This window comes from Bombus bifarius, unplaced genomic scaffold (assembly GCF_011952205.1).
Source record: "Bombus bifarius isolate JDL3187 unplaced genomic scaffold, Bbif_JDL3187 scf7180000010131_frag, whole genome shotgun sequence".
Taxonomy (NCBI): Eukaryota; Metazoa; Arthropoda; class Insecta; order Hymenoptera; family Apidae; genus Bombus; species Bombus bifarius.
Window position 1 is genome coordinate 12,027 of NW_022885528.1, and position 10,646 is coordinate 22,672.

At 45.4% G+C, this 10,646-nt stretch overlaps 1 pseudogene; it reads right to left on the bottom strand.

The window, feature by feature from the left end:
- Positions 1–446: 446 nt before the first annotated feature.
- LOC117216083 lies at positions 447–8,832 on the bottom strand (annotated as a pseudogene).
- Between the last annotated feature and the right edge of the window lie 1,814 nt (positions 8,833–10,646).

The following is a 10,646-nucleotide window of genomic DNA, read 5'->3' on the forward strand; positions in this document are numbered from 1 at the left end:
AATGTAACATCATTTTTATATTACACGCAAGGTATGGCAAGTATTCCTGCTCTAAGGCACGATTTGAAATCAACAACATTCAGTTTAACAAATTATAACTTCTATTCGTTTTCCATCATGGAATAACGCGGTGGTGTCTTCCATATTGCACTGGACGTGCGTTGTAATCTACTCCTATCTATATTTTCAAACATTTCAGTTAAATCTGGTGTGCACATTCTTCTATCAAAGAATTTATAGACTGCTTTCTTCGGAATTTATCGTTGCATTGCAAGTTCATTTTCGCGTATGTACGCTAAAATTGATAAAAATTCGAGTACTCCATGCATTATAATGTTTATTAACTCATTAAGTAAAACAACACTTACATTGCGCCTAATGTGGAATTGTACGACTTGGTCTGGCTTCATCGTCCGATGTGTCGTCGTCAGGTCGTCAGGTGGACCTTACTGTTTGGAGCTATATTTTGGATAAAATATCGAATGAATAATAGCTTGTGTTTTTATAACAGAAGAATACTTTGATACTGTTTGTAATGTTACCTGCGATGTCATCATCTGGGTCTCCTTCTTTTGTTTCGCTAATAAGATTTTTTTTGCTTTTTCGACAGATCTTCGTGCCAGTTTTTGAACAATGGCTTTTTCTGAAATTTTTTCTTTTTCAAAGGCCTCGATTCTCCTTCTTACGGGCACATTTTTCTTCATTTCATTTTGAATGTCCTGTTTCGTCATGTTTCTATTAGACATTTCCCTTTCACGGGATGGCTCATCTTCTGCGAATAATTCTTCGAACTCGGTGAGTCCAATCGCTTGATTCAGCTGCTGAACCTCCTCCTGCAGAGTTATTGGCGACCGTGATGTAAATTTAGGTTCATTATTTTTTCCTATACTACTAGCCAAGTTTTTATTAATTACTACCGTTTCGTTTGATTTTATTGGTGATAAAGGTTCTACAATTGCGGTAGCGTCCATCATCTTCTGCGTATAAGTAGAATTGATGTCCATCGTGGAATTCATAAGAGGAGTAAATTTCTCAAGTGCATCCTCGCACATTGAAGGATCTTCAATATCATTTCTTGCTGATGGAATTACTGTATCATCAATAATATTAGAATATTTACCCTTCGTGTTTTCACTCCGTGAAAAAGTTCTCTTTATATTACTATCTCTTGTTGTCATTGAAGACTTTAATGGTTCAATCCTTTCTGGCTATATTGCATCTTCTTTTGAAATTGTTTCGCTTAAAACATTCTTTTTTGTTTTACTATGTTTTGTAGGACCTTTTGTGTTTTTTTCATCTGAACTACTTCTAGCACTTTCCTTTTTTTTAGGTCGGCCTCCACGTTTCCTCTAAAAATTTAGAATATATTTGTTACGCCATGCGGCTTGCCATAGATCATATTCTTAACCGTCGGTCGCGGCACTACAATGTCGCGGGCGGATCGTCGCGGCTGCCCGACAAACAAACATTGTAGTGGCAAGCGCATAGTTTATTAAGCAGGGCGACCTCCAGAAACTTCGATTCGTGGCCGTTATTTTATCCGGCGTAAAAGAATGTGGCGTGATCCGAACGTAGTGGGGGTAGCCTTCCAGAAAAAACGGAAAAAATCGAAAGGCGGGCAGAACGTTTCGAGAAGCCAAACAGTCAATACATATCTTATATCGCGCATTACGTAGTTACATTTCTTTTGTTGTTCCATTTATATCCTTCTAATTAATAAGTTGTTGAAATAAACGTTAATTTATTAGTGTTAACACAGTGCTATATTCATTAAACCACCTCTGTTATCCTAAACGAAACAGGGGAACGACTATTTCGCGGCGTCGATTAACATAATCGTAGCGAGAATTTACAACTCTCGTTGACGTGCTATCTCGCGATCACGTCTCTCCGCGAACGGTCGTAACATTTTGGTCCTTCGAGCCGGATCACGTGCCAGTGAAGAGTGCACTTACCAGTGACCACACAGTGCCACGTGACTTTATCAAAACCAGCAGCGGGAGCAGGAGCATCCACTACAGCGAAACCAGTGACGTCAGGCGCGTCATCTTCGAAGAAACACATCCCATTGGCAAGGGAACGCAACCACGCAGCCTTCCGTCGCAGCTGGACAATCATCAACGCAACGAATTTCACAACTTAACAATACAATCGAACGAGTGGCCGTCGGGAAGGAACAAGGCGTTCCTCACCAAACATACACGCGACCTCACGCCGCACGACAGTAAGGTAAGCTCGTTCCTTATTTCGACCATCTCCTATCCTCGGCAACGATGACGAGCGAAGACCAACTCATCTCCCTGCGTCGGAGACGAGGCTATTGTAGCGGCCGATTCACATACTTATCGAACCGACTGGACGAGTACGAGCAATCCGAGAGTCAGCAAAACTCCTTATTAACGAATTACGAGAAACAACTGACCGAAGTTGCGAGTCAATTCGAAGCGATCCAACTCGAATTAGAAGTATTGGACGAGGAGGAACAAGTGCGCGGCTTCGAAATAAGGGATCAGTACGTCGCGGTAGATACAAGGCTACAAAATCTTCTGAGGAACGCGCAAACAGCTTCGCCGTCGACATCCATAAACCCTCCAACCTGTGCATCATCCGCAAGTTTAAATCCGATATCCATTAAATTACCAGATCTTCGGCTCCCTACTTTTGACGGAAGCTTAGAAAAATGGAACACTTTTTATGACACCTTTTCCTCCACAATCGATAAAAATCCTAGTCTCACTGACATACAGAAATTCCATTACCTGCAGTCCGCCCTGCAAGGAGAAGCAGCCGATTGTTTAAACGCGTTACCCCTTAGCAATGTAAATTACAGTCAGGCTATAGCCGTTCTCAAGGAGAGTTTCGAATGTCCACGATACACAGCTTTCAGTCACTGCATGGCAATAATTGATTATCCAAAGATAACCAAGGAATCTCCAACGGAATTAAGGCGCTTAGTCCACACATTCAAACAACACATATATGCATTGAACAAATTAGGAGACTCCTACCCCGATACCAGTGCTGTGCTCACCAGCCTCATCCTCTCTAAAATACCACTGAGTATCCAAAAGCAATGGGAAATGACGCTGCCCAATAACGAGGTGCCTCCGTACATTCACTTACTAAACTTCCTAGAGAGATTAGCACGAAGCTCCAGACCGATCACCACGGTCAGACAAACAAGAGAATCACCGGAACAAACTACTCCGGTCCGTCAACGCGCATCACGAGGGCATGCACTTACGGCGACACAGGTTAATCCAACATGCCCCACCTGTCAAGGACCACACCCCATTTGGAAATGTGACACCTTCAAAACCAAATCCCTTCGCGAACGTATTCGGGAGGTCAAAAGAGCATCACTATGCGTCAACTGCCTCGGGAAAGGGCACACAACGCGGCATTGTTTCGCAGGATCATGTCGCGTATGCGGAGAACGACATCATACAATGCTGCACAGGACAAAACGCCATTCAGGGTCTCGTTCCAGCACGTCCAGCCCGAAATCTTCCCCATCAAATAGCCGATCCACAACACCTTCTTTGCCACCCTACGTATCACCCACTCGTTGCAAAAGGCACACAACAGACCACAGATCGGAAACACCACGAACAGCCGCGTCTCCAAGTCCACCGCCCATTGACAAACGAACACACAACCAATGACGCCGACGATCGACGACTCCGTTGATGACCGAACATATCAGACCAATAGCATCCGAATTACGGTTCAATGATCTAGTCCTCACAGCGCAGATTAACATTTTGAATGATAAACATCAACCAATCCGTTGTCGAGCGTTGCTCGACACCGGATCCAGTATGAATTTCATTACCGAGGAATTAGCAAAATCGCTAAAGATAAGGCAAAACAAATGTTCGGTCCCGATCGGAGCTCTAGATACCTTGACAACGACTTCTAAGCGACACATCACGGCCACGATCACTTCCACTGACGGTACATACACGCGGACATTAACGTTCCTTATCATTCCAACCATATCAACCTCAATTCCCAGCGAACCCATCGATCGTTCGACACTTGAGATACCAAAAAATCTCAAATTGGCCGATCCACGATTTCATTTACCAGCTCCGATAGATGTACTACTAAGCTCAGGTTCAACACTCGCGTCGATGTGTGTGGGACAAGTCAACCTCACGCAGCCAGACGAGCCTGGACTGCGTCTGCAAAAGACGCGATTCGGATGGGTAATCGGGGGGAGTCCAACTTCCCAAACCGCGACAAACATATTTCACACATCCACGACGACTTTACAAGCAGATCTCGCGCGGTTTTGGGAAATCGATGAAGGACCCTCAATTAAACATATCTCAGAGGCAGATCGACGATGCGAAGAACACTTCCAAATCCACACCCGACGCACCAGCGAAGGACGATACATCGTCGCTCTACCTTTCAACGATCAGCTTCAGTCACTCGGATCCTCTAAAACGCTGGCGAGTAAACGACTCGCCTCACTCAATCGCCGATTCCAGCACGACAAACGCTTCGAATCAGAATATCGAACGGTAATACAGGAATACCTGGCATTGGGACACATGACGAAGGTCAATGACAACCACTCCGACGATAACGGATACTATTTACCCCATCATGGCGTGACCAAAGCATCGAGTCAAACCACCAAACTCCGTGTAGTTTTCGACGGATCGGCACCAAGCACTACCGGAACCTCCTTAAACGATACACTTCACACAGGACCCAAGTTACAGGAAGATCTATTTTGTATATTAATTAGATTCCGCGCTCATCAATACGTACTCACTGGCGACATCGAGAAGATGTATCGGCAATTCCTCGTACGACCAGAGGATCGGAAATATCAAAGGATATTATGGCGCAGCGCGAGTGGAGAAACAGAAACATATGAGCTTAACACTGTAACGTTCGGTTTATCCGCAGCCCCGTATCTAGCTATTCGGTGCCTCAAGCAACTGGCAGAGGACGAAGGACATCGATTTCCACGTGCAGCACAGGTACTGCAGCGGGATTTCTACGTCGACGACGCTCTCACCGGAGCTGAAACGAAGGACGAAGCCCTCACGCTCAGAACAGAACTCACCAAGTTACTTCAGCTGGCCGGCTTAAACATACGAAAATGGGCGTCAAACGATAATGACTTGTTACACGGACTTTCCTTAGAAGAAACAAATCACCAACATTTTTTGGGCGACTCGCAAACCTTGAAGACGCTGGGGGTGTTTTGGAATTCATTCGACGATTCTATTCTTTACTCGGTCGAAGTCAAACCCACGCCCTCGCGAGTCACGAAACGAATCATCAGCTCGGAGATTGCAAAAATTTACGATCCGCTCGGTCTGCTCGCACCGGTGATTGTTCGGGCCAAGATGCTACTTCAACGAATATGGTCGTCGAAAATCGATTGGGATGAATCACTTCCGATCGAGTTACATACAGAGTGGGAAAGGTACTATGCCCAATTACCCTTATTAAACAACGTCAGGTTCCCACGCAAAGCAATAATCGAGTCCGCTATGGAAATTGAACTGCATGGTTTCTGCGATGCCAGCGAAAAGGCTTACGGAGCCTGTGTTTATCTCCGAACCCTTACCATCAACGGCCGTGCTTGGACCCAACTTTTAACCGCAAAATCGAAAGTCGCCCCACTCAAGTGCCAGACCATTCCTCGGCTCGAGCTGAGCGGAGCACTCCTTCTTACGTCCCTGATGTCAACAGTACAACAAGCCCTATCACAAAAAATTACTCGAACTATCTATTGGACCGATTCCACTATCGTCCTCCATTGGCTCAATACATCACCTCACACCCTTAAAACATTCGTCGCTAACAGAGTCTCCGAAATTCAAACAAAAACCAGCATCCGCGATTGGCGCCACGTTCCTACCGACGACAATCCCGCGGACTTAATATCACGCGGCCAAACACCCGAAGAGTTCCTGCGCCCAACCATCTGGCAGCACGGTCCTGCATGGCTCTACCAGTCGGAAGGCTATTGGCCGACATGGGCTCTAACACCGCAAATTGAAGTACCGGAGCAGAAAGGGGCGATTTGTCTGTCCGCAAACCCCGCCGATTACAGTTTGTTGGAAAGGTATTCATCCTGGCCCAAGTTGATACGAATCATAGCTCGTTGCCTCCGTTGGAGACAGGAAAGGAACCGAGCGGCACCCCTAACCGTTACCGAGTTACGCATAACGCACAATAAACTGATAAAATTGTTGCAAAACATCCATTTCTCCGAGGAAATTCGTACACTCCAAAAAGATCGGAACGCGGCGATAAAGGGTAAGCTCACGCGACTCAATCCGTTCATAGACAAGGAAGGAATATTGCGAGTCGGGGGTCGACTCAGTCATTCGTCGATGACCTTCGCCCAGAAACATCCCATAGTATTACCCAAGTCATCCGTTACAACACGCATCATAGAACACGAGCACAAGATCCACATGCATTCCGGAACGCAGGCTACGTTATACGCAGTAAGACAAAGATACTGGCCCGTCGACGGTCGAAGTCAAGTATGGCGGGCGATCAAAGGCTGCGTCCGCTGCTGCCGCGCTCAACCACCGCCGGTAGAATACGTGATGGGTAATCTGCCGGAGGCGCGAGTAACGGAATCTCGCCCATTCACAAACGTCGGCGTCGATTACTGCGGGCCGTTCCACATCAAGGAAAAACGAGATCGTAACCGTCGTCAGATAAAGGTATACGTAGCCATTTTCGTATGCCTAGCAATTAAAGCGGTACACATCGAGCTCGTTGACGATCTCACTAGCGAAGCCTTCATCGCCGCTCTTCGCAGATTTATCGCTCGACGAGGGTATTGCTCCACCATCCATTCTGATAACGGCACCAACTTCAGAGGAGCAAGCAACGAATTACGAGAGCTTCACGATCTATTACAATCGGACGATCACAAGGAAAAAGTAACCGCATTTTTAGCCGACAAACAAATCGAATGGCGCTTCATTCCCCCTCATTCACCGCATTTCGGTGGGCTATGGGAAGCAGCGGTGAAGTCATTCAAACGCCACCTCAGGCGTGTAGCCGGCAACGAGTTACTCACCTCTGAACAATTGAACACTCTCATCATAGAAATAGAAGCAGTCCTCAATTCCCGCCCGCTAACTCCTATCTCCACCGATCCAAATGATCTCCTAGTCCTCACTCCCGGACATTTTCTCATTGGCGATTCACTAATGTGCTTACGTGATCGAGATTTCAGAGACATTCCATCGAACCGACTCTCCAGATGGCAGCATATCCAACAGCTTAAACAGCATTTTTGGAACCGCTGGCATAAGGAGTATTTGAACGAGTTAACCAACCGAAATAAGTGGAGCAAGGGTGGACACGGCATCCAAAAGGGCACAATCGTCATCCTCAGAGAGGACAACGTACCCTCCATGCATTGGCCTCTGGGCCGAGTTATCAAGGTTCATCCAGGCGCCGATGGTGTCATCCGGACAGCTACAGTTCAGACGGCAAAGAGCGTTTTGGATCGGGCCGTCAAAAGGCTTGTCCCACTGCCAATTCAACCCGATCTCGAGAAACCCGAACAACTAGCCACCGAGACGAACTAATATAGGAACTTCAACCACATCTCGCTAATTTGATCGGTACCCTCTCAACGGGGGGAGAATGTTACGCCATGCGGCTTGCCATAGATCATATTCTTAACCGTCGGTCGCGGCACTACAATGTCGCGGGCGGATCGTCGCGGCTGCCCGACAAACAAACATTGTAGTGGCAAGCGCATAGTTTATTAAGCAGGGCGACCTCCAGAAACTTCGATTCGTGGCCGTTATTTTATCCGGCGTAAAAGAATGTGGCGTGATCCGAACGTAGTGGGGGTCGCCTTCCAGAAAAAACGGAAAAAATCGAAAGGCGGGCAGAACGTTTCGAGAAGCCAAACAGTCAATACATATCTTATATCGCGCATTACGTAGTTACATTTCTTTTGTTGTTCCATTTATATCCTTCTAATTAATAAGTTGTTGAAATAAACGTTAATTTATTAGTGTTAACACAGTGCTATATTCATTAAACCACCTCTGTTATCCTAAACGAAACAGGGGAACGACTATTTCGCGGCGTCGATTAACATAATCGTAGCGAGAATTTACAACTCTCGTTGACGTGCTATCTCGCGATCACGTCTCTCCGCGAACGGTCGTAACAATATTTAACAACATTATAGTAGTATTTATATACACAATGTACATACAATTGTATAAGCAATTAGATTTTGACGTATTAATTAACCGATATCAAACATTATTGGGTACTACATATAAGGGTTAGTATTGATTAGTAACATAAGATATGGGGTAAGATTAAAAGTATTAAATTTCATCATAATATGACACAAACATTTACATTACTGTCATCATCAAGAGTTAGCCTTCGTAATTTTGTAACAAATGACATTGACTGCTGCTTTTTAATATTAATTGCAGCTTTTATTGCAGCCTTTCTTTTTGTTCGGTCAATTGTTGTTTCCAGCACATCCCCAGTTTTTACATCTTTATTTTCTGTTTTATCATGTACTGCTGAATCTGTTACTGTATTATCAGTATTGATAATATCATTTTCTGCGATAGTCTCTTTACGGCGATAACCTTTTTTCTTCAAAACTTTCGGCCTCTTTGTAGTTGAAGGGCCAGGGACTGATTGTGGTATTTCAGCAATTAAACCATGTAAATAATCCAGAGTGTCTTCAAGCTGGTTGATAATATATTTTTTAACATCCAAGGAATAATTATGTATATTCGATATATCTTTGGTAATCATTTCTTTAATCTCCTTCTTTGATCCAGTATCCATATTTAAAATCTACGAATAAATGATATATATTTAATATATATGTCGGAGATGAAAGGAAAGCCGAAGCCCTTCCTTGGAAATTTTGGGAACATCCTCTAGTACCTTAGCCTAGATTTTATTATAGTTGTAATTGCTTAAGATTTGTAATAAGCGAGATTGGGTTCGAGGTGACAATCGGTCGCTGAACGTAGCCACGGTCACGGGATGGATGTTTTATCTAACGAAGGTCTGGAGTGGTTGTATGTGTTTTCCGAGAAATGTGGTTGTGGCGGCATGCGGCCTCGAGAGCGGGCCGAGCCACGTGTGATGTTGCCTCGGAGGTGCCGATGCAATGGGACATACATTGTATTTAGTAATCAAAACTCCAGGCAGAAACTGCCTAGCAACGGCGTTTGGAACCTTCTCGATGCTTCCAAACGGGTATAGAAAACAAAATGCAATCGTACAGGGAGAAAAATCTCCACGAGGCTGGCATTCTTGCGATTGCCTTGGAGAGTGATACATCGAGCATTTTCGACGATCGCATTTGCGTCTAAGTTAGTTTCGCTTAGTAAGGAGTTATCCCGGTGACCGTGGATTCGTTTGAACTCAAACATTGCTAATAGTATTATTTAATTTAATTATTCGTAGATCGTGTTATTCATTAGGCTTAGTGTTTGTTAGACTTATTATTAGTTGTACTTATTATTTGTTAAGCTTAGTGATAGACCTGTATATACGTGTAAATAAAATCTCGGCTTTGTGAAACGATGGCTAGTCCACATGAAGAGTCGTCGCGCGCACAAAATTCGAATCGTGATCCGACATCAGAAGTGGGATTAGAACCGTTTAAAGTGCTACAAGAGCAAATGGACCTTATGCGCGAGTTAATTCAGACGCTAGCGCACAAACCGGGGGAGCAACGACCGAGTACGGAATCTAAGGATGCAACGTTACCACGTTTTGACCCCGAAGGCGCGGGCGCCGATCCATCCGCGTGGTGCTCTCATGCTGATCTGATTTTGAAAGACCACCCGATGCAAAAGAGTGCGTTACTTTCCGCTCTAAATCGCGCCCTAAGGGGTTCTGCTGCGCATTGGCTTTCACAAATGGTGCGCGGTGGAAAGCTTACCTGGCCAACGTTTAAGGAACAATTTCTTTCGCGTTTTGGTGGCAGAGAGACAGCCGCTTCGGCGTTAATAAGGATATCCAGAGAACGACCGTCGGAGACTGAATCCCCGGGAGCGTACGGTAGTCGCCTCCGCTCCATGCTGCAGATGAAGTTGCAAGATCTAACGATGCCCGAAGTGATCAATGCCCTCGCCCTTTATATACTGAGTTCACAAGATCGACGCTTTCGGCGACTAACGCTCGCGAATAATATCAGGACGGAGGACCAATTTCATGATGAAATGAGGATTCTCCCTTACAACGATCAGCCGACATTTTCGCCAAGAAATTCACTAACGGAACCTGAAGCTAAACGCAGCAGGCTATCAGTTCCTCGGATTAAGTGCTACCGCTGTGGTGCTCACGGACATAGGAGAACGGAGTGTCGCCTGCAAACACAAACGGGGAAGGAGCAGGATATACGAAACCCGAAGGAAAAACGACCAGCCGCATCGTCGAAGGTGACCTGCTTCAAATGCCACGAGGAGGGACATATCGCGCCTAATTGCCCATCATCGCGGAAAAGAAACTACGATTCCATTGACGAACGCCGGATCGACTCCTGTGTAGTGGAAGCTCCGGCTGGTAGATTAAGCCATCTGGGTGAGTCGTATCCATTTTACTTTGATTCTGGGGCCGAGTGTTCGTTAATCAAAGAGTCCCTA